Source organism: Callithrix jacchus, chromosome 19 (genome assembly GCF_049354715.1).
Source record: "Callithrix jacchus isolate 240 chromosome 19, calJac240_pri, whole genome shotgun sequence".
Lineage (NCBI taxonomy): Eukaryota > Metazoa > Chordata > Mammalia > Primates > Cebidae > Callithrix > Callithrix jacchus.
In genome coordinates this window covers 51,325,288-51,351,855 of record NC_133520.1, presented here as the reverse complement: position 1 = coordinate 51,351,855, position 26,568 = coordinate 51,325,288, and the positions used below count along the sequence as shown (strand labels likewise).

Here is a 26,568-nt window from a genome sequence, read left to right as displayed (position 1 = left end):
ATTGTCTTTGACTTTGGCCAACCTTCTCTGTCTTTCCCTGCCCTTCAAGTTGTCATGGTAGTTGTTATTGCTCCAGGTATCTGTCTTGATTACCTCTCTCATGTAGGTCAATTAAGCCTTTCTTATCTTCTCCAAGCCTGCATCTTCACCTCTCACCCTGTTCTAGGAAAACAAGACCTAGCATGTGAGACATGAAGAAATGGTTTCCTATGAAGGGATTCAAGACTACAAGCAGTCAGCATTCCTGTTCCCATCACACTGAGCTCAACTGCACTTTGAAAGGCTAGATGAGGGCTGGTAAAATGCTCACAAGCTTTTCTTCCCTGTGGACTGCTTAAAACTCTCTTTCTCTGTTTAGCTGATGAGAAACAACTTTTCCTCCACCGATGAAGGAAATCTGCCCAAGCACTGCTTCACTTCTTGGCTCTCAGCTTGCTTTCTGTTTCACACCTTTTCTGCAGATGAAGGAAGTGATGAAGTGTTTTGGTTGAGAGATGAACTCCCCCAAAACTCCTTCCTTTCTACTTTTAACAGGGTGGAGGCATCATAAATAGTGTTACTTGAGAAGTAGAATTAATAACACCACACAGGAGTTGAAAATAATGTGTACAGTCACTAGGCCAGAGTGGAGGTAAGAACTTGTCAGAATCTGAGGAGTTCCATATGTCAGTTTGAGTGCAGCGGAGAGACTGGAGAGATCCTTTGAAGAAGGGCCTGCTGGAATTCGTTTGAGAGAGCTTCATGGAGGTGTGTTTTGATCAGTATTTCAAAGAAAACAAGGTGGCATTTTTAAAGAAAGAGGTGGAAAGCAGATTTCAGGGATAGATGCATCTCCCCATAGAATTCTTTTTCTAAAATCTTTGTACTTTGCAGAATGACTGACATACAGCAGGTACCAGGAGATGATCATTAAGTGAATTGATTAGTAACTGAGATTACATGCTGCCTACTTATTGTTCTAACCTGCTCCCAGAACCGAGTCACATGAGGGGAATGAGACTAACCAGGTACAGGGACAAATGAAGACATTTGAGGAGGGACTTCGGATAACATTTGCTAGTTCCACTCCAATGTCAAAGGAACTTCAATGTTAAACATATTTCCTATTTATCTCACCTCAGAGAGATGCCCTAGGATATAACCACTGAATTCTTAATTTTCTGGATATCAATACAAGAATTGTTAAAAGAATGCTGTGTTTGAATTGTAAATGAGACATGGAACTGAGTGGAAGATTGCTGAGGTGGGTGGGATGGGGTGGGCAGGGGAGCAGAGTTTGGTGGGAGTTAGTTGAGAAAGACCATATGGCCCCTTTCGAAACTCAGTATTACAACAAGCTTCTTCCAAGTTTCCTTCTGGCTGTCCCTAAAATTTTGGTGTTAGTGTCTTATGAATACAACTACTACTTTACGAAGGGTATAAGAATAGAGTGTTGATTTAGATTATTTTGGTCAGTGTATTCGTCAATTCTCCCACTGCTATAAAGAAATACCTGGAACTGAGTAATTTATAAAGGCAAGAGCTTCCTTGGTTCACGGCTGTGCAGGCTACACAGGAAGCATGGCTGGGGAGGCCTCAGGAAACTTACAATCATGGCAGCAGGGGAAGGGGTAGCATGGCAGGAGCAAGAAGCAGAGAGAGCGAGAGAGAAGGGGGAAGTATACACACTTTCAAATAACCAGATCTTGTAAGAACTCTATCACAAGGCAGCACTAAGGGATGGTGCTAAATCATTAGAAACCATCCCCCTGATTGAATCACCTCCCACCAGGTCTCACCTCTGACACTGGGGATTATAATTCCACATGAGATTTGGGTGACATCCCATATCAGTCAGTCTTTGTCTCATTTGTCATATCTAGAATATTCTAAATATTGATAATGTGTTTGATAATATTAATATTTCATTGCATGTAAAAATTTTAGATGCAGTTATGAAGGATAATGGAATTTCCTCTGGATAAGGAAGAAGAAAAGTAAAGGATATGTTGCTGGATGTTAAAATGGAATGTGTGGTGGGGGTGGGGCGTGGGGGAGGATAGTCTGTAGATATACACAAATCAGCTGACCTGGGGCCAATTTTCAGAGAAACTTTGCTGCTGTGATTAGTGTGGTTAGTTACTAACTTTCCTTTTCTTTCTACCTTCTTATTCACTTATTGTCTAATGAAGGCAAAACTCTTTCCCCTCAATGTGCTCTTTCCCTTCTTCACCTTATCCTTCACATCAAAGAAAAATATGGACGGGTGTGGTGTCTCAAGCCTGTAATCCCAGCACTTTGGGAGGCCGAGGCGGGTGGATCACGAGGTCGGCAGATCGAGACCATCCTGGTCAACATGGTGAAACCCCGTCTCTACTAAAAATTACAAAAAATTAGCTGGGCACGGTGGCGTGTGCCTGTAACCCCAGCTATTCAGGAGTCTGAGGCAGGAGAATTGCCTGAACCCAGGGGGCGGAGGTTGCAGTGAGCCGAGATCGCGCCATTGCACTCCAGCCTGGGCAACAAGAGCGAAACTCCGTCTCAAAAAAAAAAAAAAAATCTCCATCTCTATATCTGTCTTTGCTACTGTGCTTCACAATAAATTTTTTTTTAAAAATAAAACTACTTTCATCTTCTCACATTTTTAGATGATCCAAAATCAATCATCTTGTCCTACCTCATTCCTTTCAAATAAATTTAGATTTTTACTGTTCATTCTCACCTGCAGGCTCATAAAATAACTAAGGAGGCACAGCCTGGAGGTGAGAGCTTGAAGCTGCCGGCCAAAGCCAATGGGTGTGAATGGCAGTGTGAAAATAAATGGAGACCTACCCAGTGAGGAAAATCAAAGGCTGTTATTATTTAGAGCTTGCTACAGCAAGGGAGTCAGCCACCATCACTTGTGTTTTGGAAAAGGCTAAAAAACTGGCAGAGGACTAGGAAATCTTCAGTGGAAAAATCCTTCCGTGGAAGGCTTCAGGTGTGCCTTGATTGGAGGCTGCTGGGACTAGGAAGCTGGAGGTGGCTGGCTAGCAGCGGACAACCTGTGTGATTGGTTGCGGGAGTGTATTCTGCATTCTCTGGTCGGTCCTAAGTTAGAAGTGGAAACTCAAATTAGGGGGATTGTCAATTAGTAATCATATTAAAATGGTCAATAAGTATTTGAGAAAATGCTCAACATCATGAATCATCAGGGAAATGCAAATCAAACCCACAGTGAGGTATCATGTCACCGCAGTTAGAACGACTATTATCAAAATGCCCACAGATAACAAATGCTGGCCTGGATGTGGAGAAGGGAACTCTTTTGAAAGCTTTTTTTTATATTTATACTTTAAGAGACAGGATCTTGCTGAGGCTGGAGTGCAGTGGTGCAGTCATACATAGCTGACTGTAACCTTGAACTCATGGCCTCAAGTTATCCTCCCTACTTGGCCTCCCAAAAGTGCTAGGGTTAAAGGAATGAGCCATTGTGCCTAGCCCCAAAGGGAACATACACAGTTGGTGGGAATATAAATTAGTGCAGCTATTGTGGAAAACAGATGGAGATTTCTCAAAACACTGAAAATAGAAATACCATACAATCCATCAATCCCACTATGGATATTTACTATAGAAGAAAAGGAAATCAGTATCTCCCAGGGATACCTGAACCTCCATGTTTATTGCAGCACTATTCGAAATAGCATAGATATGGAATCAACCTAAGTGTCCATCCACAGATGAATGGATTTTTAAAAATGTGGCACATATACACAATGGAATACTATTCAGTCATAAAAAAGAATGATATTCTGTCATTTGCAGCAACATGGATGGAACCAGAGGTCATTATGTTAAGTGAAATAAGTCAGGCACAAAAAGAAAAATATTGCATGTTCTTACATGTGGAAGCTAAAAAATGTTGATCTCATGGAGATAGAGAGTAAAATGATAGATACCAGAGGCTGGGGAAGATGCATGCGTGTGGGGGCAGGGAAAAAGAGAGGTTGATTAATGGATACAAAAATATAGTGAGATAGGAGGAATAAGTTATAGAGCTTGATAGCACAATACGGTGACTACAGTTGACAAAAATATATTGTATATTTCAATATAGCTAGAAGAGAAGGTTTGGAATGTTCCTAACACAAAGAAATAATGTTTGAGCCAAATAAATGTTTGAGCCAATGGATGTCCTAAACCCTGATTTGATCATGACACATGGTATGCACGTATCAAAATATCACACGGGTATGCAATTATTGTGCATCAAAAATTAATATTTTTTAAAACGACTTATTTTAAAGCAAAAAAAAAAATTAGTCATAGCTTTTTGGGGCCAGTTGTTGCAGGGGTTATAGTTTGGCTTCCTGGACTGTTGCGAGACATAGCAGCCTGACTTCCCACAAGTCTAACACAGCCGGTGGGCTTCCCGGGCTGGCTACTGTACACACTGTGTTTGCTTCCTCGGCAGGTTGCTGCAGGCTGTGGGTCAGAGTTCTGTCTTTCAGGCATGGTCTGGCTGTTTTCTGTTTGCCTGTTTAGTCTCTCAATAGAGTTGCAAGACACAGAAGGTAGAGCTTTGCCCTACCAGGAAAGGCTAAAATTTCTGAAGGCACAGAAGCTCACACTGGATTATTCATCCACTTACATCACTTCATGTGTCAGTCATCAAAGCAAGGTTGAGGCTTGAGGCTTGGGAGCAAGCCCTAGCTGCCTCACTCCACCCCAGGCAATTGGTGGTAGGTTAGCCAGGGCAGCTGTTCTCTCTGAGGCTCACTCACACTGTGGCTCAGCGAGCTTCTGAGCCACAGCAGTGCTCAGAAAGCTAGCGGGAAACTCCTATCCCTTAGGCTGTAATTGCTCTGTAATTTATTCAGAAGGAGGGAACCTTGTACTCATGTACTCGGAATGACAGGCAGCAGTATTGAAAAGCTATCAGCAGACCATGAGCATGTTGAATGCAGCTCCTGGTCTCCTTTTCCATCTGCATGAGTTGGCCTGACAGTCTGACTCCCTGAAAATAAGATCGCATACGGGGGAAGCTGTTTTTCTTCTTAATTTCTTGATTTGATCTGGCCTGCATCATCCCCCTTCTATGTCAAACTCTGGGATTCCAAGGTTTTAAAAAAATAATGGTAAAGATTTGCTTGGTGCTAGAGATTCACAATTGCTAAAGAGCTGTTTTGAGGATTAATGTAAATATTTCTTTAATAAATGACTGAATAAAAAACAAACAGAACAAATGACTGAATTTAGAACTCATCTTAGATTTCACTGTGCCTCTGGGAAGTCTGTGGTACCTTGCTGGTCAGAGGGGTGCCCTGTGGTCCCCCTGGCTTCTGTACCTCAGTGTTGACAGACAGCCCTGGTGAGTGGCGACGGTGTTCCTACCACTCTCCTCCTTTACTCTGTAAGCTACATTTTTGGAACAAGGACCACATTTTTTTCTCCATCCCCAGTACTTGCCACTGAAACTGCACAGGGCAGGAATGAGTCTAGTGTTCCTGAAAGGAACATGAAAACAGTACAAGAAAAAAGCTTGGCAATTTGGTAATACTGAAGAGAATGTTCCTAGCATCACCACCATGCCTTTCTTCACTGCCTTTAAGGATTAGCCAAATTTTTTTTGTAACATTTCAGTCTACAGTGTATGAACCATTTATAAAGGGCTACCAAGTGATAAAATACTATCTTATCTCTGAGGCGATTGTATCTGAGCAGGGAAGTAGGCTCTGCTGATAGATTCAGGTAAACAGAATTAGTGCCAAATGAAATGCCTACATGAAAAATGGTTGCCGGGGCATGAGGTGCTTGGGTGGGCAAGTAAGAGGGAAGGCTTCCAGCTGGCCCATTATGGTGCCATCCAAGGAAAGAGAAATGCAGGGAATGGGGTAGACCAGATAAAATCAATCCTGGACACGGAGAGTCGGAGGTACTTATCAGACATCAAACACAGTGCAGAAGAGAGAGCATGCTGGAGTTATTGATTTGTGAGTCAGTAGCACTGAAGTGATCACTGAAGCCTCAGAGTGAGTGCTTTTGTCCAGGTACAGTGAAAATTAGTAAAGAAAAAGAGCAGAAAGCCCAAGACTGTGCCCTGAGAAACACCCATCTCAGGGACAAGAAGAGGGACCTGCTATGGATGCAGAAAAGCAACCAGAAAAGAAGGAAAGGCCAGAAATAGGAAACCAGGAGACAGAATACTAGGAGATTGAGACAGAAAAGACTTGGAACTGTGATCGCCCCCAAACAAAGAGGCTGTGGGTCAATCCTGACCTTTATAATAAGAGTTGCTTATATTAATAGGTAATTTCTGCAGGAAAGAGAAAGACATGAACATCTTCCACTTCTAACTCATATGACTTTTCCAAAATCTAGGCTGACTAAAAATATAGAAGGTAGTTGAAAAAAAATACAAATAGGCAATATATAAGTTTTCTTTACTTGTGAAATACTCATAAATGCAATCATCTACTGTCAGTGAAGTAACAAGTTGCTTACTTTCATTTTATTTTATTTTTTCATAGATGGGGTCTTGCTATGTGGCCCAGTCAGGTCTCAAACTCCTGACCTCAGGCAATCTTCTTGCCACAGCCTTCCAAATTGCTGGAATTACAGGCATGAGCCACTGTGCCCAGTCCTGTTTCTTTTAAAACCAGATAAAATAGTACAAAATAACTCACATAATTCCTATAAAACATATGCTCAATCCAGACATTTTGTAAGATTCCAGTGGCCCGTAATGAAACTGACATTGCCTAGGAAACTTGTGTCCCTTTAGTGCAGATCAGAAATGGAGCCATATTTGCATAGAAAATGACTGTTGTAGAACAAGCCCTGTGGCCTAATGTGTCTTGTTATTTGACAAGATGGTGAGCCAGGAGAGATAGAATAATAGAATTCAGTATTGGTGGAGGCAGAGAGTCCTCTACCCTGTCAGGGACGGAGGAAGGTGAATGAGAAGGTGCACAAAAGATTATGGGTTTGTTAGTAGGACGTTCAAGGACATTTTTCTGATACCTTCTACTGTCTTTGAAGTAGGAGGTGAGGTAATTTGCTGAGAATGAGCAGAGTGGGAGTAAGGATGTATGCATGCAGAAAATGCAAATGTTTCCATTTTTGGTTTAGTTGGTTTTTTTTTTTTTGGTGGAGAATATAAGAGAAAGATGACTTAGGGAAAGATAGGATGGGTAGGTAGTTCAATTTAGAGGGGCACCAGCATGAGACTTTCCTCTTCAACCAAAACTATTTTAATTCCTCTGTCTACCACCAGAGCAACTGAGTTTACCTCCTTTTCTTACAAATAATACTCGTGTGTGTTTCTGAAGAATTGTCCTTCTGCCAAGGCACCTGTGGTTTAAACGAGCTGCCTTCCTTCTGATGGTTCATGATGCTTCTCTTTGTGCAGCTGAGACAGGTAGGCTCTCCTTGCCTTCCACATGAGTAAAAGCTTCCTGACACCCTCACCAGAAGCTAGGCAGATGCTGATGCCATGCTTCTTATACAGCCTGCAGAACTGTGAGCCAAATAAACCTCTTTTCTTTATAAATTACCCAACCTCAGGTATTCCTTTATAGCATGCAAAATGAACGAAGTAACATCTTACTCCGGTCTAGTTCATATCATAGAGATAGTTGTACATATTTATGGGGTACAATGTGACGTTTCAATGCATGTACACATAGTGTAATGATCAGAGCCATTTCCGTATTCATAACTTTAGACACTTATCCTTTCCTGGTGGTGGTGACATTCAAAATCTTCTCCTGAAATACATGCCACATTGTTATTTGCTACAGTCACCCTGTTGTGTAGTTGTGGATATTTATAGTGATACTGAATTTCCTGGTGGAATAAGGCTTTACATTTTTTCTACTGATTTCTTCTACCATGTTGCACTAGAGAACACGAAGTGCAAATGATAATGATAATGATGATGATATTTTGAAAACCAACCAAAATACAGGTACTATCAAATGTGAATGCAAATGGCTTTCACTTTAAAACAGCATCTAACTGGTAAACACTTTGCTACCTCTCTCATAGACACCCTAAAATATTTGTAAAAATAGAGGAAGAATAACATTCTTTTTTTCTTGGTTGTAAGAACACTTAACATAGAAGCTACACTCCTAGTGAATTTTTAGGTGTATAAGACATTACTCTTGACTAAAAGCCCAATGTTGTACAGCACATCTCTAGAGCTTAGTCATCTTGCATTGCTGAAATGTTACACCCATTGAATAGCAGCTGTCCATTTCTTCATCCTCCCTGCCTCCTTTTTTGTGTCTACTTTATATATCTCACAAATATTGCTATCATGCTTATTTCCCTTAGCATACGGTCCCAAGGTTTATTCATGTTGTCACAATGCCTCAAGGTTTATTTATGTTGTCACAGATGGCAGAATTTCCTTCATTTTTTAAGGCTGAAAGATATTCCATTATGTGTATATAACACATTAATATGGTTTGGGTCTCTGTCCCCACCCAAATATCATTTCAAATCATAATCTTCAGTGTTGGAGGTGGGGCCTGATGGGAGGTGATTGGCTCGTGGGGGTGGATTTCCCCTTTGATGCTGTTCTTGTGACAGTGAGTGAGTGATCGTGAGATCTGGTGGTTTAAAAGGATGAATATACACATTTTCTTTATCCACACATCCATTGATGAAGATTTAGGTTGTTTCTACATCTTGATTACTGTGAATAATGCTGTAATGAACACGGGAGTGCAAATATCTCAAGTTCCTCCTTTCAGTTCTTTTGGATAAATACACGAAAGTAAGAGTGATCGTGTGGTGTTGCTATTTTTAAGTTTTTTAGAAACCTCCATATTGTTTTCCATAGGGGATGCACAATTTTACATTCCTGCCAACAGTGCAAAAAGCTTTCAATTCCTTCACATCCTGATCAACACGTACCATTTTTTTTTTTTTGGACAATAGCCATCCTGACAGGTGTGAGGTTATATCTCATTGTACTTTTGATTTGCATTCCCTTGATGGTTAGTGATATTGAGCACCTTTTCTGTTTATTTGTTTCCTGGTTTGTATGTCTGTTTTGAAACAGAGTCTTGCACCCAGGTTGACAGCAGTGGTGCAAACATGCCCACTACAGCTACAATCTCTTGGGCTCAAGAGATCCTCCTGCCTCAGCCTCCCAAGTAACTGAGACTACAGGTATGTATGACTACACCAGGATAATTAAACAAAAATTTGTAGAGATGGGATCTTGTTATGTTGCCCAGGCTGGTCTCAAACTCCTGGGCTCACACAATTTTACCACCTCAGACTCCCAGAGTGCTGGGATTACAGGCATGATCCACTGTGCCTGGCTGAGCATCTTTTCATCCACCTCTTGGTCATTTGTATTCTTTGGAGAAATGTCTATTTAAGTATTTTGCCCATTTTTTATTTTTTTTAAATGAAACAGAATTTATTAGTGTATTTACATAACTTATAATCTTTAAGCGATGGCCTCATAAATATAGACTACAACTTTACATATGCAAAGCAACCAATACTTGTTTTTCCCCACCAAAATACCTGGGTGAAAAAAAAATTGACACCATTTACACCAGCTTCTTTACTTCCTCTCTTCTTCCTTTTTAAACAATTGCTAGTCAATTAGAACACATGAAATTCAATTTATTCCAGGCAGCTTCTGTACCATCACCATCTTGATCATGAGAGCTTATTTTAAAAAGGTGCCAGTAACATGTTTGGTGGCACACACATGACAAGGTCAGAAGCAAACCCAGGGGGAGCTAGCGGTCTGCTGCTATCCTTGTTAATTTACTGTACATATCCTAGGCTAACATAGTCAATGAAAAGTGCTTTAGAGATGACAGAGATGAAGTCATTTCCATCAGTCCTATAAATAACCCATTTTAGCTTCAGATCATAATCGTTCTCTCTTCACTAAGACTATCCTACTACATTTTCAATCAAACAACTCCCTCTAACAGCGGTAACAGAAACCCAGGAAATTACAATCTCCACGAGGTCTTTTTTTCCCTTACGAGCCACAGAAGTACTAATTTTCCCTTTACAAATGTTACATAAAATTGTGATGACAAAACTACTCAACAACTTAATCATACCATCCATACAATTATATGTTCCTTTTCAGCAAGGTCAAAAGCCAATGATGCAGTCCCTTTGCACGCTAGAGATTCTTTACATAATAGAAGTCCACAGACAAATATCATTGCTGCCGTTTTTAGAGAAGAGACTGGTCAATTTCTATGAATTCTTTTTTGCACGGAGAAGACTCAACACCGGCTAGGTGGAAACTGGTGGCAGGACCCCAGCCCTCCTGTTAACCTTCAGGACCGCCTACTTCATCATCAAGTCTGAGGAGCTGAGGTTCGGTCAGCAGCAGCTCCGCTTTGGCTCTGAAGGCTGCCTTCGGAGTTTGAAACCCTTGCCACCAGAAGGCGGGTTGGCGTCGGTGGATGGAATTCTTTGACTAATTTCTGTAAAGAGTTCACTTATGTTTATCACGTTTTTTGCGCTGGTCTCTGCAAAAATTGCATGAATAAGGTCGGCATAGTCCTTTGCATCTCTCTCCATGAATTCTCTTACATCAATATGATCACACTTACTTCCTGCAATGGCAACTGCAATATTATGTGGGCCATGCTGTCCAAGCTCTTTCACCCAATTCTTTCATGTTGAAAATGTCTCTTCTTTTGTGATATCATAAACGATTATAGCTGCGGCCGACCCTCGACAGGACATTGGTGCTAAGGCACGAAATCGTTCTTGTCCAGCTGTACCCCAGATTAGAAATTTACGGCAGCTCATGTTGGTACTGGACAGTCTTGGTCATAAAAGATGCCCCCATTGTTGGGTTGATGTTTGGATCAAAACGGTCTTCCACAAACCACCACCCACCTGTATCCCGCAGCAGACACACTTTGAGCTCCCTCAGCGCCATGGCCAGGGAGCCAGGGGCCCCGGGCCCGCCGCTGCCCTAAATTGAGGAGGGAGAGGCCGGGCCCAGCAAGAGCATCCCCTGGCGGCATCGCCTCCGGCAGGCCCAGGCCAGGTTGGCGCAAAGGCGGCTGCGGCTCGTCCTCCAGCATTAGGTCCGACCTGTCCGCTGCCAGTCAAGTGAAGCCCGCCTTAACAGCAGAGGCCTTCCGGGCGCCACCGCCTCCGCCTCTCTTGTCCATTTTTTATCTGGGTAATTTGTTCTTTTGTTATTGAGTTGAAGGAGTTCCTTATATTTTTTGAATATTAACCGTTTATCAGATATATGGTGTGCAAATATTTTCTCCCATTCTGCAGTTTGCATTTTCACTCTCTCCGTTGTTTATTTTGCCGAAGCTCTTTAGTTTGATCTTGTCCTGAATGTCTATTTTTGCTTTCATTGGCTGTGCTTTTGGTGTCATGTCTAAGAAATCATTGCCAAGACCAGTGACACAGCTTTCCTTTATGTTTTCTACTCGAAGTTTTAGTTTCAGGTCTTATATTTAAGTCTTTAATCTATTTTGAGTTTTATGTATAAAGTTTAAATTTCATTCTTTTGCAGGTGGCTATCCAGTTGTCCAACACCATTTGTCGAAGAGAATGTCCTTTCCCCATTGTATATCCTTGGCATCCTTGTCAAGATAAGTTTACAAGGTAAGTTTCTGGGCTCGCTATTATGTTACATTGATTTATATGTCTGTCTTCATGCAAATATCAATTTATTTTAATTATTATAGAAAGTCTGATGCCTCCAGGTTTTGCTCTTATTTCTGAAGACTGTTTTGGCTATTTGGGGTACTTTGTGATTCAATATAAATTTTAGAATTCTATTCCTGTAGAAAAATGCCACTGGATTTTTGTTAGGAATACATTAAGTCTATAAATCACTTTTGGTACTATGGACATCTTAACAAACATAAGCCTTTTAATCCATAAGTACAATATGTCTTACCATTTACTTGTATCTTCTTTAATTTCATCAATTTTAAAAATAGTTTTTGACAGACAATTTTTCCAGCATCATGATTACATGTATTTTAAATATTATATTTTTCTTAATGGAAATTGAATTATTTTCTTAATTTTTATTTCAAATGGTTTCTAAGTAGTATATGGAAATTGAACTGATTTTTGATATAAACTGTGGTGACTGGCAAGATGGCCAAATAGGAACAGCTCTGGTCTGCAGCTCCCAGCGAGATCAACCCAGAGGTTGGGTGATTTCTGCATTCCCAACTGAGGTACCCGGCTCATCTCACTGGGACTGGTTAGACAATGGGTGCAGCTCACAGAGGGAGAGCCAAAGCATGGTGGGGCATTGCCTCATCTGGGAAGCAGAAGGGGTAGGGGAACTCCCTCCACTAGCCAAGGGAAGCTGTGAGGCACTGTGCTGTGAGGAATGGTGCACTTTGGCCCAGATGCTATGCTTTTCCCATGGTCTTTGCAACCTGCAGACCAGGAGATTCACTCGGGTGCCTGTGCCACCAGGGCCCTGGGTTTCAAACACAAAACTGGGTGGCTGTTTGGGCAGACACTGAGCTAGCTGCAGGAGTTTTTGTTCATACCCAGTGGTACCTCGAATGCCAGTGAGACAGAACTGTTCACTTCTCTGGGAAGTGGGCTGAAGCCAGGAGCCAAGAGATTTAGCTCAGTGGATCTCACCCCCACAGAGTCCAGCAAGCTAAGATCCACTGACTTGAAATTCTCGCTGTCAGAATAGCAGTCTGAAATCAACCTGGGATGCTTGAGCTTGTTGGGATAGGGTGGCCCCCATTACTGAGGTTTGAGTAGGCAGTTTTCCCCTCACAGTGTAAACAAAGCTGCCAGGAAGTTCAAACTGGGCAGAGCCCACCGCATCTCAACAAAGTCACTGTAGCTAGACTACCTTTCAAGATTCCTCCTCTCTGGGCAGTGCATCTCTGAAAGAAAGGCAGCAACCCCAGTCCAAGGCTTATAGATAAAACTCCCATTTCCCTGGGACAGAGCACCTATGGAAGGGACCAGCTGTGGGCACAGCTTCAGTAGACTTAAATGTTCCTGCCTACCAGCTCTGAAGAGAGCAGTGGACCTCCAAGCACAGCACTCAAGCTCTGCTAAAAGTTAGACTGCCTCCTCAAATGGGTCCCTGACCCCATGCCTCTTGACTGGGAGACACCTCTCAGTAGAGGTCAACAGACACCTCCTATAGGAGAGCTCTGGCTGGCATCTGGCAGGTGCCCCTCTGGGACAAAGCTTCCAGAGGAAGGAACAGGCAGCTATCTTTACTGTTCTGTAGCCTCTGCTGGTGATACCCAGGCAAGCAGGGTCTGGAGTGGACCTCTAGCACTCCAATAGACCTGAAGAAGAAGGGCCTGCTTGTTAGAAGGAAAACTAACAAGCAGAAAGGAATAACATCAACATGAACAAAAATAATCTCCACACAGAAACTCCACCTGAAGGTCAGCAACATTAGAGACCAAAAGTAGATAAATCCATGAAGATGAGGTAAAACCAGTGCAAAAAGGCTGAAAATTCCAAAAACCGGAATGCCTCTTCTCCTCCAAAGAATCACAACTCTTCAACAGCAAGGGAACAAAACTGCATGGAGAATGAGTTTGATGAATTGACAGAAGTAGGCTCCAGAAGGTGGTTAATAACAAACTCCTCTGAGCTAAAGGGGCATGTTCTAATTCAATTCAAGGAAACTAAGAACCTTGAAAAAAAGTTAGAGGAACTTCTAACTAGAATAAACAGTTTAGAGAAGAACATAAATGACCTGATGGAGCTGAAAGCACAAGGACTTCATGAAGTATACATGTTATCAATAGCTGAATCAATCAAGCAGAAGAAAGGCTATCAGAGGCTGAAAATCAACTTAATGAGATAAAGTGTGAAGATAATATTAGAGAAAAAAGAATGAAAAGAAACAAACAAAGCCTCTAAGACTCAACCTACGTTTGATTGGTATACCTGAAACTGATGGGGAGAATGGAACCAAGTTGGAAAACAATCTTCAGGATATTATCCAGGAGAACTTTCCCAAATTAGCAAGACAGGCCAACATTCAAATTCAGGAAATACAGAGAACATCACAAACATACTCCTCGAGAAAAGCAACCCCAAGACACATAATTGTCAGATTCACCAAGGAAAAATGTTAAGGACAGCCAGAGAGAAAGGTCGGGTTACCCACAAAAGGAAGCCCATCAGACTAACAGTGGATCTGTTGGCAGAAACCCTTCAAACCAGAAGAGAGTGGGGGCCAGTATTCAACATACTTAAAAGAATTTTCAGAATTTCATATCCAGCCAAACTAGCTTCATAAGTGAAAGAAATAAAATTCTTTACAGACAAGCAAATGCTGAGAGATTTTTGTCACCACCAGGCCTGTATTATAAGAAATGCTGAAGGAAGTACTAAATATGGAAAGGGAAAACTGGTACTAGCCACTGCAAAAACATACCAAATTGTAAAGACCATCAACACTATGAAGAAACTGCATCAATGAACAGGCAAATTAACCAGCTAGCATTATAATGATAGGATCAACTTCACACATAACAATATTAACCTTAAATGTAAATAGGCTAAATGCCCCAATTAAAATACTGGACAAAGAGTCAAAAAAATTGAATAAAGATTCAAGACTCATTGGTGTGCTGTATTCAGGAGACCCATCTCACATGCAAAGACACACACACATAGGCTCAAAATAAAGGGATAGAGAAATATTTACCAAGCAAATGGAAAGAAAAAAAAGCATGGATTGCAATTCTAGTCTCTGAAAAAACAGACTTTAAACCAACAAAGATCAAAAAAGACAAAGAAGGCCATTTCCGAATAATAAAGGGATCAATGCAACAAAACGAGCTAACTATCCTAAATATATTTGCATTCAATAGAGGAGTACCCAGATTCATAAAGCAAGTTCTTAGAGATATACAAAGAGACTTAAACTCCCAAACAACAATAGTGGGAGACTTTAACACCCCACTGTCAATATTAGACAGATCAACAAGACAGAAAATTACCAAGGATATTCAGGACTTGAACTCAGCTCTGGAGCAAGCAGACCTAATAGACATCTACAGAACTCTCCACCCCAAATCAACAGAATATGCATTCTTCTCAGCACTATGTCCTACTTATTCTAAAATTGATCACATAATTGGAAGTAAAACATTTCTCAGCAAATGCAAAAGAATGAAAATCGTGACAGTCTCTCAAATTACAACTCAGGATTAAGAAACTCACTCAAAATTGCACAACTACATGGAAACTGAGCAAGCTGCTTCTGAATGACTACTAGGTAAATGACAAAATTAAGACAGAAATAAATAAGTTCTTTGTAACCAAGGGAGAACAAAGACACACTGTACCAGAATCTCTGGGACACAGCTAAAGCAGTGTTTAGAGAGAAATTTATAGCACTAAATGCCCACAGGAGAGAGCAGGAAAGATCTAAAATCGACAGTCTAACATCACAATTAAAATAACTAGAGAAGCAAGAGCAAACAAATTCAAAAGCTAGCAGAAGACAATAAATAACTAAAATTGGAGCAGAACTGAAGGAGACAGACACACACACACACAAAAACCCTTCAAAAAAAAATCAATGAATCTAAGAGGTGGTTTTTTGAAAAGATCAACAAAATAAATAGACTGCTAGTCAGACTAATAAAGAAGAAAAGAGAGAAGAATCAAATCGACACAATAAAAATGATAAAGGGGATATCATCACTGATCCCACAGAATACAAACTATCATTAGAGAATACTATAAACAGCTCTACACAAACAAACTAGAACATCTAGAAGAAATGAATAAATTCCTGGACACATACACCCTCCCAAGATTAAACCAGACAGAAGTAAAATCTGTGACTAGACCAATAACAAGTTCTGAAATTGAGGCAGTAATTAGTAGCTTGCCAACCAAAAAAATCCCAGGACCAGATGGATTCATAGAGGTACAAAGAGAAGCTCGTACCATTCCTTCTGAAACTATTCCAAACAATAGAAAAAGAGGAAATCCTCCCTAACTCAGTTTATGAGGCTAGCATCATCCTGATACCACAACTTGGCAGAGACATAACAAAAAAAAGAAAATTTCAGGCCAATATCCCTGATGAATATTGATGCAAAAAGCTTCAATAAAATACTGGCACAGTAGCACATCATAAAGCTTATCCACCACAATAAAGTCAGCTTCATCCCTGGGATACAAGGCTGGTTCAACATATGCAGTAAATCAATAAACATAATTCATCATATAAACAGAATCAGTGACAGAAACTACATGATTATCTCAATAGAAGCAGAAAAGGCCTTCAATAAAATTCAACATCCCTTAATGCTAAAAACTCTCAATGAACTATCTCAAAATAACAAGAGCTATTTATGAGAATGTATCTCAAAATAACAACAGCTATTTTTGAGAAACCCACTGCCAATATCATACCAAATGGGCAAAAGCTGGAAGCATTCCCTTTGAAAACTGGCACAAGACAAGGATGACCTCTCTCATCACTCCTATTCAACACAGTATTGGAAGTTCTGGCCCAGGAAATCAGGCAAGATAAAGAAATAAAGGGGATTCAAATTGGAACAGAGGAAGTCAAATTGTCTGTGTTTGCAGATGACATATTGTATATTTAGAAAATTCCATTGTGTCAGCCCCAAATCTCTTTAAGCTGATAAGCAACTTCAGCAAAGTCTCAGGATAAAAAATCAATGTGCAAAAATCACAAGCATTCCTATACACCAATAATAGACAGAGAGCCAAATCATGGGTAAATTCCCATTCACAATTGAATTCCCATTCACAATCGCTACAAATAGAATAAAATACCTAGGAATAAAACTTACAAGGGATGTGAAGGACTTCTTCAAGGAGAACTACAACCCTCTGCACAAGGAAATAAGAGAAGACACAAACAAATGGAAAAACATTCCATGCTCATGAAGAGGAAGAATCAATATTGTGAACATGGCCATACTGCCCCAAGTAATTTATAGATTCAATGCTATCCCCATCAAGCTGCCATTGACTTTCTTCACAGAATCATAAAAAACTACTTTAAATTTCATATGGAAGCAAAAAAGAGCCCATATAGCCAAGACAATCCTAAGCAAAAAGAACAAAGCTGGATGTATCACACTACCCGACTTAAAACTATACTACAAGTGTACAGTAACAAAAGCAGCATGATACTGGTACCAAAGCAGAGACATAACAGTGGAACAGAAAAGAAGCCTCAGAAGCAACACCACACATCTAAAACCATCTGCTTTTTGACAAATCTGACAAAAACAAGCAATGGGGAAAGGATTCCCTATTTAATAAATTATGTGGGAAAGCCGGCTAGCCATTTTCAGAAAACTGAAACTGGGCTCCTTCCTTATACCTTATACAAAAATTAACTCAAGATGGATTAAAGACTTAAACATAAAACCTAAAACCATAAATGCCCTAGAATAAAACCTAGGCAATACCATTCTGGACAGAGGCATGGGCAAAGACTTCATGACTAAAACACCAAAACCAGTGACAACAAAAGCCAAAATTGACAAATGGGATCTAATTAAACTAAAGAGCTTCTGCACAGCAAAAGAAACTATCATCAGAGTGAACAAGCAACCTACAGAATGGGAGAACATTTTTGCAATCTATCGTCTGACAAAGTTCTAATACCCAGCATCTACAAAGACTTAAACTAATTTACAGGAAAAAAACAACCCCATCAAAAAGTGGGTGAGGGATATGAACAGACACTTCTCAAAAGGAACATTTATGTGGCCAATAAATATATGAAAAAAACTCATCATCACTGGTCATTAGAGAAATGCAAATGAAAACCACAATGAGATACTATCTTATGCCAGTTAGAATCATGATCATTAAAAAGTCAGGAAACGCAGGGCCTGGAGTGGACCTCAGCAGTCGTACAGCGAAGGGGCTAGACTGCTAGAAGGAAAACCAAGTAACAGAAATACTTCAGCATCAACAATCTGGGTGTCCATTCAGAGACCCAATCAAAAAGTCAGCAACGACACAGACGACAGGTGGATAAATCCACAAAGATGGGAAGAAACCAGTGCAAAAAGGAGGAAAACACCCGAAACCAGAGCACCTCGCCTCCTAGAAAGGACCAAAACTCCTCACCAGCAAGGGAACAAAGCTGGACGGAGAATGACTGTGATGAAATGACGGAACTAGACTTCAGAAGGTGGATAATGAGAAACTTTTGTGAGCTAAAAGAACATGTTTTAAATCAATGCAAAGAAACTAAGAACCTTGAAAAAAGATATGAAAAAAGATTCGAGGGAATGATAACAAGAATGGATAACTTAGAGAGGAATATGAATGAATTAAAGGAGCTGAAATACACAATACGAGAACTTCGCGAAGCATGCACAAGTTTCAATAGCCGAATTGACCAAGCAGAAGAAAGAATATCAGAAGTCGAAGATCAACTCAATGAAATAAAACGAGAAACCAAGATCAGAGAAAAAAGCACAGAAAGGAATGAACAAAGTATCCAAGAAATGTGGGACTATGTGAAGAGACCTAACCTACGTTTCATAGGTGTACCAGAATGTGATGAAGAGAATGAATCCCAGCTGGAAAATACTCTTCAGGACATTATCCAGGAAAATTTCCCCCACCTAGCAAGACAGGCCAACACTCAATTGCAGAAAATACAGAGAACACCAAAAAGATATTCCGCAAGAAGAGCAACCCCAAGGCACATAATCGTCAGATTCAACAGGGTTGAAATAAAGGAGAGAATACTAAGGGCAGCCAGAGAGAAAGGTCGGGTCACCCACAAAGGGAAGCCCATCAGACTCACAGCAGATCTCTCGGCAGAAACACTACAAGCCAGAAGAGAGTGGGGGCCAATATTCAACATCCTTAAAGAAAAGAATTTTCAACCCAGAATTTCATATCCAGCCAAACTGAGCTTCAGAAGTGAAGGAAAAATAAAATCCTTTGCGAACAAGCAAGTACTCAGAGATTTTGTCACCACCAGGCCTGCTTTACAAGAGTTCCTGAAAGAGGCACTACACATAGAAAGGAATAACCAGTACCAGCCATTCCAAAATCACACTAAACGCTAAAGAGCGTCAACATAATGAAGAATCTACAACAAACGGGCAAAACAGCCAGCTAGCATCAAAATGGCAGTATCAAATTCACACATAACAATACTAACCCTAAATGTAAATGGACTAAATGCACCAATCAAAAGACACAGACTGGTAAATTGGATAAAAATCCAAAACCCATCACTGTGTTGTATCCAGGAAACCCATCTCACATGCAAGGATACACAAAGGCTCAAAATAAAGGGATGGAGGAAGATTTACCAAGCAAATGGAGAGCAAAAAAAAGCAGGAGTTGCAATTCTCATCTCTGATAAAATGGATGTTAAAGCAACAAAGAACAAAAGAGACATAGAAGGCCATTACATAATGGTAAAAGGATCGATACAACAAGAAGAGCTAACGATCCTAAACATATATGGACCCAATACAGGAGCACCCAGATACATAAGGCAAGTTCTTAATGACTTACAAAGAGACTTAGACTCCCACACAATAATAGTGGGAGACTTTAACACTTCACTGTCAATATTAGACAGATCAACCAGACAGAAAATCAACAAGGATATCCAGGGCTTGAACTCAGACCTGGAGCAAGCAAACCTGATAGACATTTACAGAACTCTCCACCCCAAATCCACAGAATATACATTCTTCTCAGCACCACATCACACCTACTCTAAAATTGACCACATAATTGGAAGTAAAGCACTGCTCAGCAAATGCAAAACAACTGAAATCATAACAAACAGCCTCTCAGACCATAGTGCAATCAAGTTAGAACTCAGAATTCAGAAACCAACCCAGAACCGCACAGATTCATGGAAACTGAACAACTGGCTCTTGAATGTTGACTGGATAAACAATGAAATGAAGGCAGAAATAAAGAAGTTCTTCAAAACCAATGAGAACGAACACACAACATGCCAGAATCTCTGGGACACATTTAAAGCAGTCTCTAGAGGAAAATATATAGCAATAAGTGCCCATATGAGGAGAATGGAGAGATCCAAAATTGACACCCTATCATCAAAATTGAAAGAGCTAGAGGAGCAAGATCAAAAAAACTCAAAACCCAGCAGAAGACAAGAAATAACTAAGATCAGAGCTGAACTGAAGGAGATTGAGACACGAAAAACCCTCCAAAAAATCAATAAATCCAAGAGCTGGTTTTTTGAAAAGATCAACAAAATAGACAGACCACTAGGCAGACTGATTAAAAAGAAAAGAGAGAACAACCAAATAGATGCAATAAAAAATGATAAAGGGGAAATCACCACAGATTCCACAGAAATTCAAACCATCATCAGAGAATATTACAAACAACTCTATGCACATAAACTAGTAAACCTGGAAGAAATGGATAAATTCCTGGACTCCTGCATCCTCCCAAGCCTAAACCAGGAGGAAGCTGAAACTATGAATAGACCAATAACAAGGTCAGAAGTCGAGGCAGCAATTAAGAGCCCACCACACAAAAAAAACCCAGGTCCAGACGGGTTCACAGCCGAATTCTACCAGACACACAAAGAGGAGCTGGTACCATTCCTTCTAAAACAATTCCAAAGAATCCAAAAAGAAGGAATCCTTCCCAAATCATTCTATGAGACCAATATCATCCTGATACCAAAACCCGGCAGAGACCCAACGAGAAAAGAAAACTTCAGGCCAATATCCATGATGAACATAGATGCAAAAATCTTCAATAAAATATTGGCAAGCCGATTGCAACAGCAAATCAAAAAACTTATTCATCATGATCAAGTAGGATTCATCCCGGGGATGCAAGGCTGGTTCAACATACGCAAGTCTATCAACGTAATTCACCACATAAACAGAACCAAAACCAAAAACCACATGATTATCTCAATTGATGCAGAGAAGGCATTTGACAAAATTCAACAGCCCTTTATGCTAAAAACCCTCAATAAACTCGGTATTGATGGAATGTATCTCAAAGTAATAAAATCTATTTATGACAAACCAACAGCCAATATCATACTTAATGGGCAAGAACTGGAAGCATTCCCTTTGAAATCCGGCACTAGACAAGGATGCCCTCTGTCACCACTCCTATTCAATATAATACTGGAAGTTCTAGCCACAGCAATCAGGCAAGAAAAAGAAATAAAAGGTATTCAAATAGGAAAGGTGGAAGCTAAATTGTCTCTATTTGCAGACGACATGATAGTATACCTAGAAGACCCCATTGCCTCAGCCCAAAAACTACTGAAACTGATAAGCAACTTCAGCAAAGTCTCAGGATATAAAATCAATGTGCAAAAATCACAAGCCTTCCTCTACACCAATAACAGACTTAAAGAGAGCCAAATCAAGAATGAACTGCCATTCACAATTGCTACAAAAAGAATAAAATACCTTGGAATACAACTCACAAGGAACATAAGGGACCTCTTCAAGGAAAACCACAAACCACTGCTCAACGAAATCAGAGAGGACACAAACAGATGGAGAAACATTCCATGTTCATGGTTAGGAAGAATTAATATCGTAAAAATGGCTATGCTGCCCAAAGTAATTTACAGAATCAATGCTATACCCATCAAGCTACCATTGACTTTCTTCACAGAACTGGAAAAAAACCACCATGAACTTCATATGGAACCAAAAGAGAGCCCGCATAGCCAAGTCAATTCTAAGCAAAAAGAACACAGCGGGGGGCATCACACTTCCGGATTTCAAACTATACTACAAGGCTACAGTAATCAAAACAGCATGGTACTGGTACCAAAACAGAGATATAGACCAATGGAACAGAACAGAGGCATCAGAGGCAACACAACATATCTACAACCATACAATCTTGGATAAACCTGACAAAAACAAGCAATGGGGAAAGGATTCCCTGTTCAACAAATGGTGCTGGGAAAACTGGCTAGCCATGTGCAGAAAGCAGAAACTGGACCCCTTCCTGACACCTTACATCAAAATTAACTCCAGATGGATTAAAGACTTAAACATAAGACCTGGCACCATAAAAATCCTAGAAGGAAATCTAGGCAAAACCATCCAGGACATAGGAGTAGGCAAGGACTTCATGAACAAAACACCAAAAGCATTGGCAACAAACGCCAAAATAGACAAATGGGACCTAATGAAACTCCACAGCTTCTGCACAGCGAAAGAAACAGTCTCTAGAGTGAATCGGCAACCAACAGAATGGGAAAAAATTTTTGCAGTTTACCCATCTGACAAAGGGCTGATATCCAGAATTTACAAACAACTCAAACAGATTTACAGGAAAAAAACAAACAAGCCCATTCAAAATTGGGCAAAGGATATGAACAGACACTTTATGAAAGAAGACATATATGAGGCCAACAATCATATGAAAAAATGCTCATCATCACTGGTCATCAGAGAGATGCAAATCAAAACCACATTGAGATACCATCTCACGCCAGTTAGAATGGCGATCATTAAAAAATCTGGAGACAACAGATGCTGGAGAGGATGTGGAGAAAAAGGAACACTTTTACACTGTTGGTGGGAGTGTAAATTAGTTCAACCATTGTGGAAGACAGTGTGGCAATTCCTCAAGGACTTAGAAATAGAAATTCCATTTGACCCAGCAATCCCATTACTGGGTATATATCCAAAGGACTCTAAATCGTTCTACTATAAGGACACATGCATACGAATGTTCATTGCATCACTGTTTACAATAGCAAAGACCTGGAATCAACCCAAATGCCCATTGATGATAGACCAGATTGGGAAAATGTGGCACATATACACCATGGAATATTATGCAGCAATCAGAAATGATGAGTTTGTGTTGTTTGTAGGGACGTGGATGAATCTGGAGAACATCATTCTCAGCAAACTGACACAAGAACAGAAAATGAAACACCACATATTCTCACTCATAGGCGGGTGATGAAAAATGAGAACACATGGACACAGAGAGGGGAGTACTAAACACTGGGGTCTATAGGGGGAAAAGGGGAGGGCCAGCGGGAGGGGGAGGTGGGGAGGGATAGCCTGGGGAGAAATGACAAATGTGGGTGAAGGGGAGAAAGCAAACAAAACACACTGCCATGTGTGTACCTATGCAACTGTTTGCATGCTCTGCACATGTACCCCAAAACCTAAAATGCAATAAAAAATAAAAATAAAATTAAAAAAAAAAAAGAAATAAAATTAGAAGAACCAGTCGGAAAAAAAAAAAGTCAGGAAACAACAGATATTGGAGAGGATGTGGACAAACAGAAACACTTTTACACTGTTGATGGGAGTGTACATTAGTTCAACTATTGTGGAAGACAGTGTGGAGATTCCTCCAGGCTCTAGAACGAGAAATACCATTTGACTGAGCAATCCCATTACTGGGTATATACCCAGAAGACTATAAATCATTCTACTATAAAAACACATGCACATATGTTTATTGCAGCACTGTTCACAATAGCAAAGACTTGGAACCAACCCAAATGCCCATCAATGATAGACTGGATAAAGGAAATATAGCACATATACACCATGGAATACTATGCAGCCATAAAAAAGGATGAGTCCTTTGCAAGGACATGGATGAAGCTGGAAACCATCATTCTCAGCAAACTAACACAGGAACAGAAAATCAAACACTGCATATTCTCTCTTATAAGTGGGAGCTGAACAATGAGAACACATGGACACAGAGAGGGGAACATCACACACCGGGGCCTGTCACAGGGTTAGGGGCTAGGGGAGGAATACCATAAGGAAAAATACATAATGTAGATGATAGGTATGGGTGCAGTAAACCACCATGGAACATGTAACAAACCTGTGTTTTCTTCACATATATCCCAGAACTTAAAGTATAAAGAAAAAGAATAAAATGAAGAAGGAGCAAAAATATATCACAATAATACAGTATAAAAACATCTAATAAAAAACCTTTAATACATATATGAAAGTCTTGTGAGAAAATACCAAAACTGTGTCAACACTAAAAGCTTTGAAGGACTGACAACCCACAAGGAATATAGCCATTCTGTACAAAAAGCATAAGAACAATTTCTTAATTAATAATTCTTTATCAACCACTCTGACTGTATGTATGTGTACATTAACTCTGAATGCCTGATTCAGTCTTTATAAATACATCCATTTTGCTGTTTAAGGATAAAACTTCTCTGTGATGCACACAATATTTCTCCTTCCTTATGGTCGGCGATCACAGATATGACAGAAAATCTATACAGTGGAAAATATTTTATGAAAACAGCATTGTAAAGTTTTGTTTATCTATATATTTTTATAAGTGATAAGTTGCCATGAAAGGTCTATTCAGTAAAAGCCCAATTTTAAATACAGGAGCTATCTATTATATTCACGTTTTACCCTTATGGTGAGCATATGTGGACAAGGGACTAAGAACTAACCCAAGAAGGAATGTACAACACCTCTCTGCCTGAGGCCTGAAGAAATGACAGCCATAGGGATTTAGTTATCCCCTATGGTCATTCACGTTTTTTCCTATTCATGGTTTTTAGGCTAGAATATAGAATGAGTAACTCCATCTACAGGCAGACTAAAATTGCATTAACTTTTAAAAATCTGAATAAAATTTTTATTCACATAGACAAAATCACTTTAAATATTTCAGACACTCACCTCCACTAAACCTTATCTAGGTGATGATCATTCTAATGATAATGGGAAGACTGAGGCATAAGTCAAGTAAATGACTTGCCCCACCCTAAGACAAAGTATCAATATGAAAAGCAAATTAAGGAATTATAAATAATATTTTCAGATGCCTTCAACTCGGTATAGTTAATAATAAAATGGTTGTTTAAGTCAGTGTTTTTCACCTTCTCCTCTTGTAAGTTACACCAAAGCAGCAAGGAGGAAAAAGCAACCCCCCAAATTTAATTTTTCCAAGCTGAGAAAGATGTAATTTACATATTCAAATTATGTGTATGGGCTACAAAAGGCTGACATTGAGCCAAATCTATACAGATAGAAAGAGAAATCATGTAAAAAGTATCAAGAGGATTCAGAAGAACATAGTCCATTGCACACAGAGGGATCAAAGGCAAGAATAAGAATAACAGCCACATTCTCATCAGAAACAATAGATGAGAGAAAACAACAGCAAAAAATGAATGACATTTTTAGAGGGCTGAAAGCAAAAATCAGCCAACCTGGAATACCAGTGAGAATATTTTGCAAAAGTGAACGTAAACTAAAAATTCATGGTAGAATTCTCAGTAAAAAGAAGATGAAGATAATTATTTCACCTTGAAGCAAATGCTGGAGGAAGTATTTCAGGCTAAAAGGATGTCAGTTGGGAACTCATACCAAAAAACAGATCCAAAAGAAGAATGAATCACTGAAATGGTAAATTATTTGTGAACAAATGTGAAATGTTTTCTTTACTTAATTTACTTAAAAGCAAATTAATTATTAAAAGCAAATATATTAATAATATATTGTAGAATAATTAGAAGTAAAAATATGACAGTAGAAGAAAGGGATTCTACATATCATATATAATGTGATGTTCTTATATGAAAGGTAGTTTAATATTATTTCAACTTGAACTGTAATAAATTACTGCTAAAAATTGCAATCACTAGAGCAATCAATAAAAAATACAAGGAGTTATAGATAAAATATCAATAAATGAGATAAAATAAAATATCAAAAAGTATTTGATTATCCCCCAAGAAACCATGGCAAAAAGCAGAGGGGGAAGTAGAAAACAAAATGGAGATGGTAAACCTAAACCCAGCATATGAATGATTATATTAAATGTAAATGCAATAAATACTCAAACTAAAAGGTGGATTTGTTGGATACAAATTTTTGGATTTTTTGAATAATAATGTAAGTTACAAATATGTACTGTCTATAAGAAATAAACTTCAAATATAAAGGCACAGGTAGATTGAAAGTAAAATGTGGGGGGAAAAATATACCAAACACCAACCAAAAGAAATCTGAGATACTAACAATTGAACAAAGTAGTCTTTAAGAAAAAGAACATTACCAGATATTTAAAATTCCATAATTGTAAAAGGGTCAATTAATCAAAAAGGTGTAACAATTTTAATTGTATAGAAAATCCTAAAGAATTTATGAAAAATCCTATTATAGCTAACATATTAATTCAGCAAAAATACAGGATACAAGATCAACACATAAAAGTCAGTTGTATTTCCATACACTAAAAAGAAATGATATTAAGAGAAAATTAAGAAAAAAAATCCATTCACAAGGAGAATCAAAAGAATAAAACACTTAGGAGTGCATTTAACTAAGAAGTGCAATACTTGAATAGTGAAATGAAAGCTATAAAACTGCTGAAAAAATTAATGGAACCTAAATAAATGGAAAAAATCCCACAGATCTACAGACTCAATATAATCCCAATGAGCTTTTATTTTTTTTTGCATAAATGGAAAAGCTCATCCTAAAATTCATGTGGAATTGCAAAAATTTCAATTTAAAAACTTTAAAAAGCCAATACAATCTTGAAAAAGAAAAAGAAAAATTTGGAGGGCTCATAGATTCTGATTTCAAAACC

The 26,568-nt window shown here is 39.3% G+C and overlaps 1 long non-coding RNA gene and 1 pseudogene across 4 annotated transcripts in view; both read right to left on the bottom strand.

The window, feature by feature from the left end:
• The window catches only part of LOC103789375 (uncharacterized), a 198,182-nt gene that overhangs the window by 110,027 nt on the left and 61,587 nt on the right, over positions 1 to 26,568 (bottom strand). The window lies entirely within an intron of this gene.
• Positions 1,999 to 11,856, bottom strand: LOC100396017 (ras-related protein Rab-22A pseudogene; annotated as a pseudogene).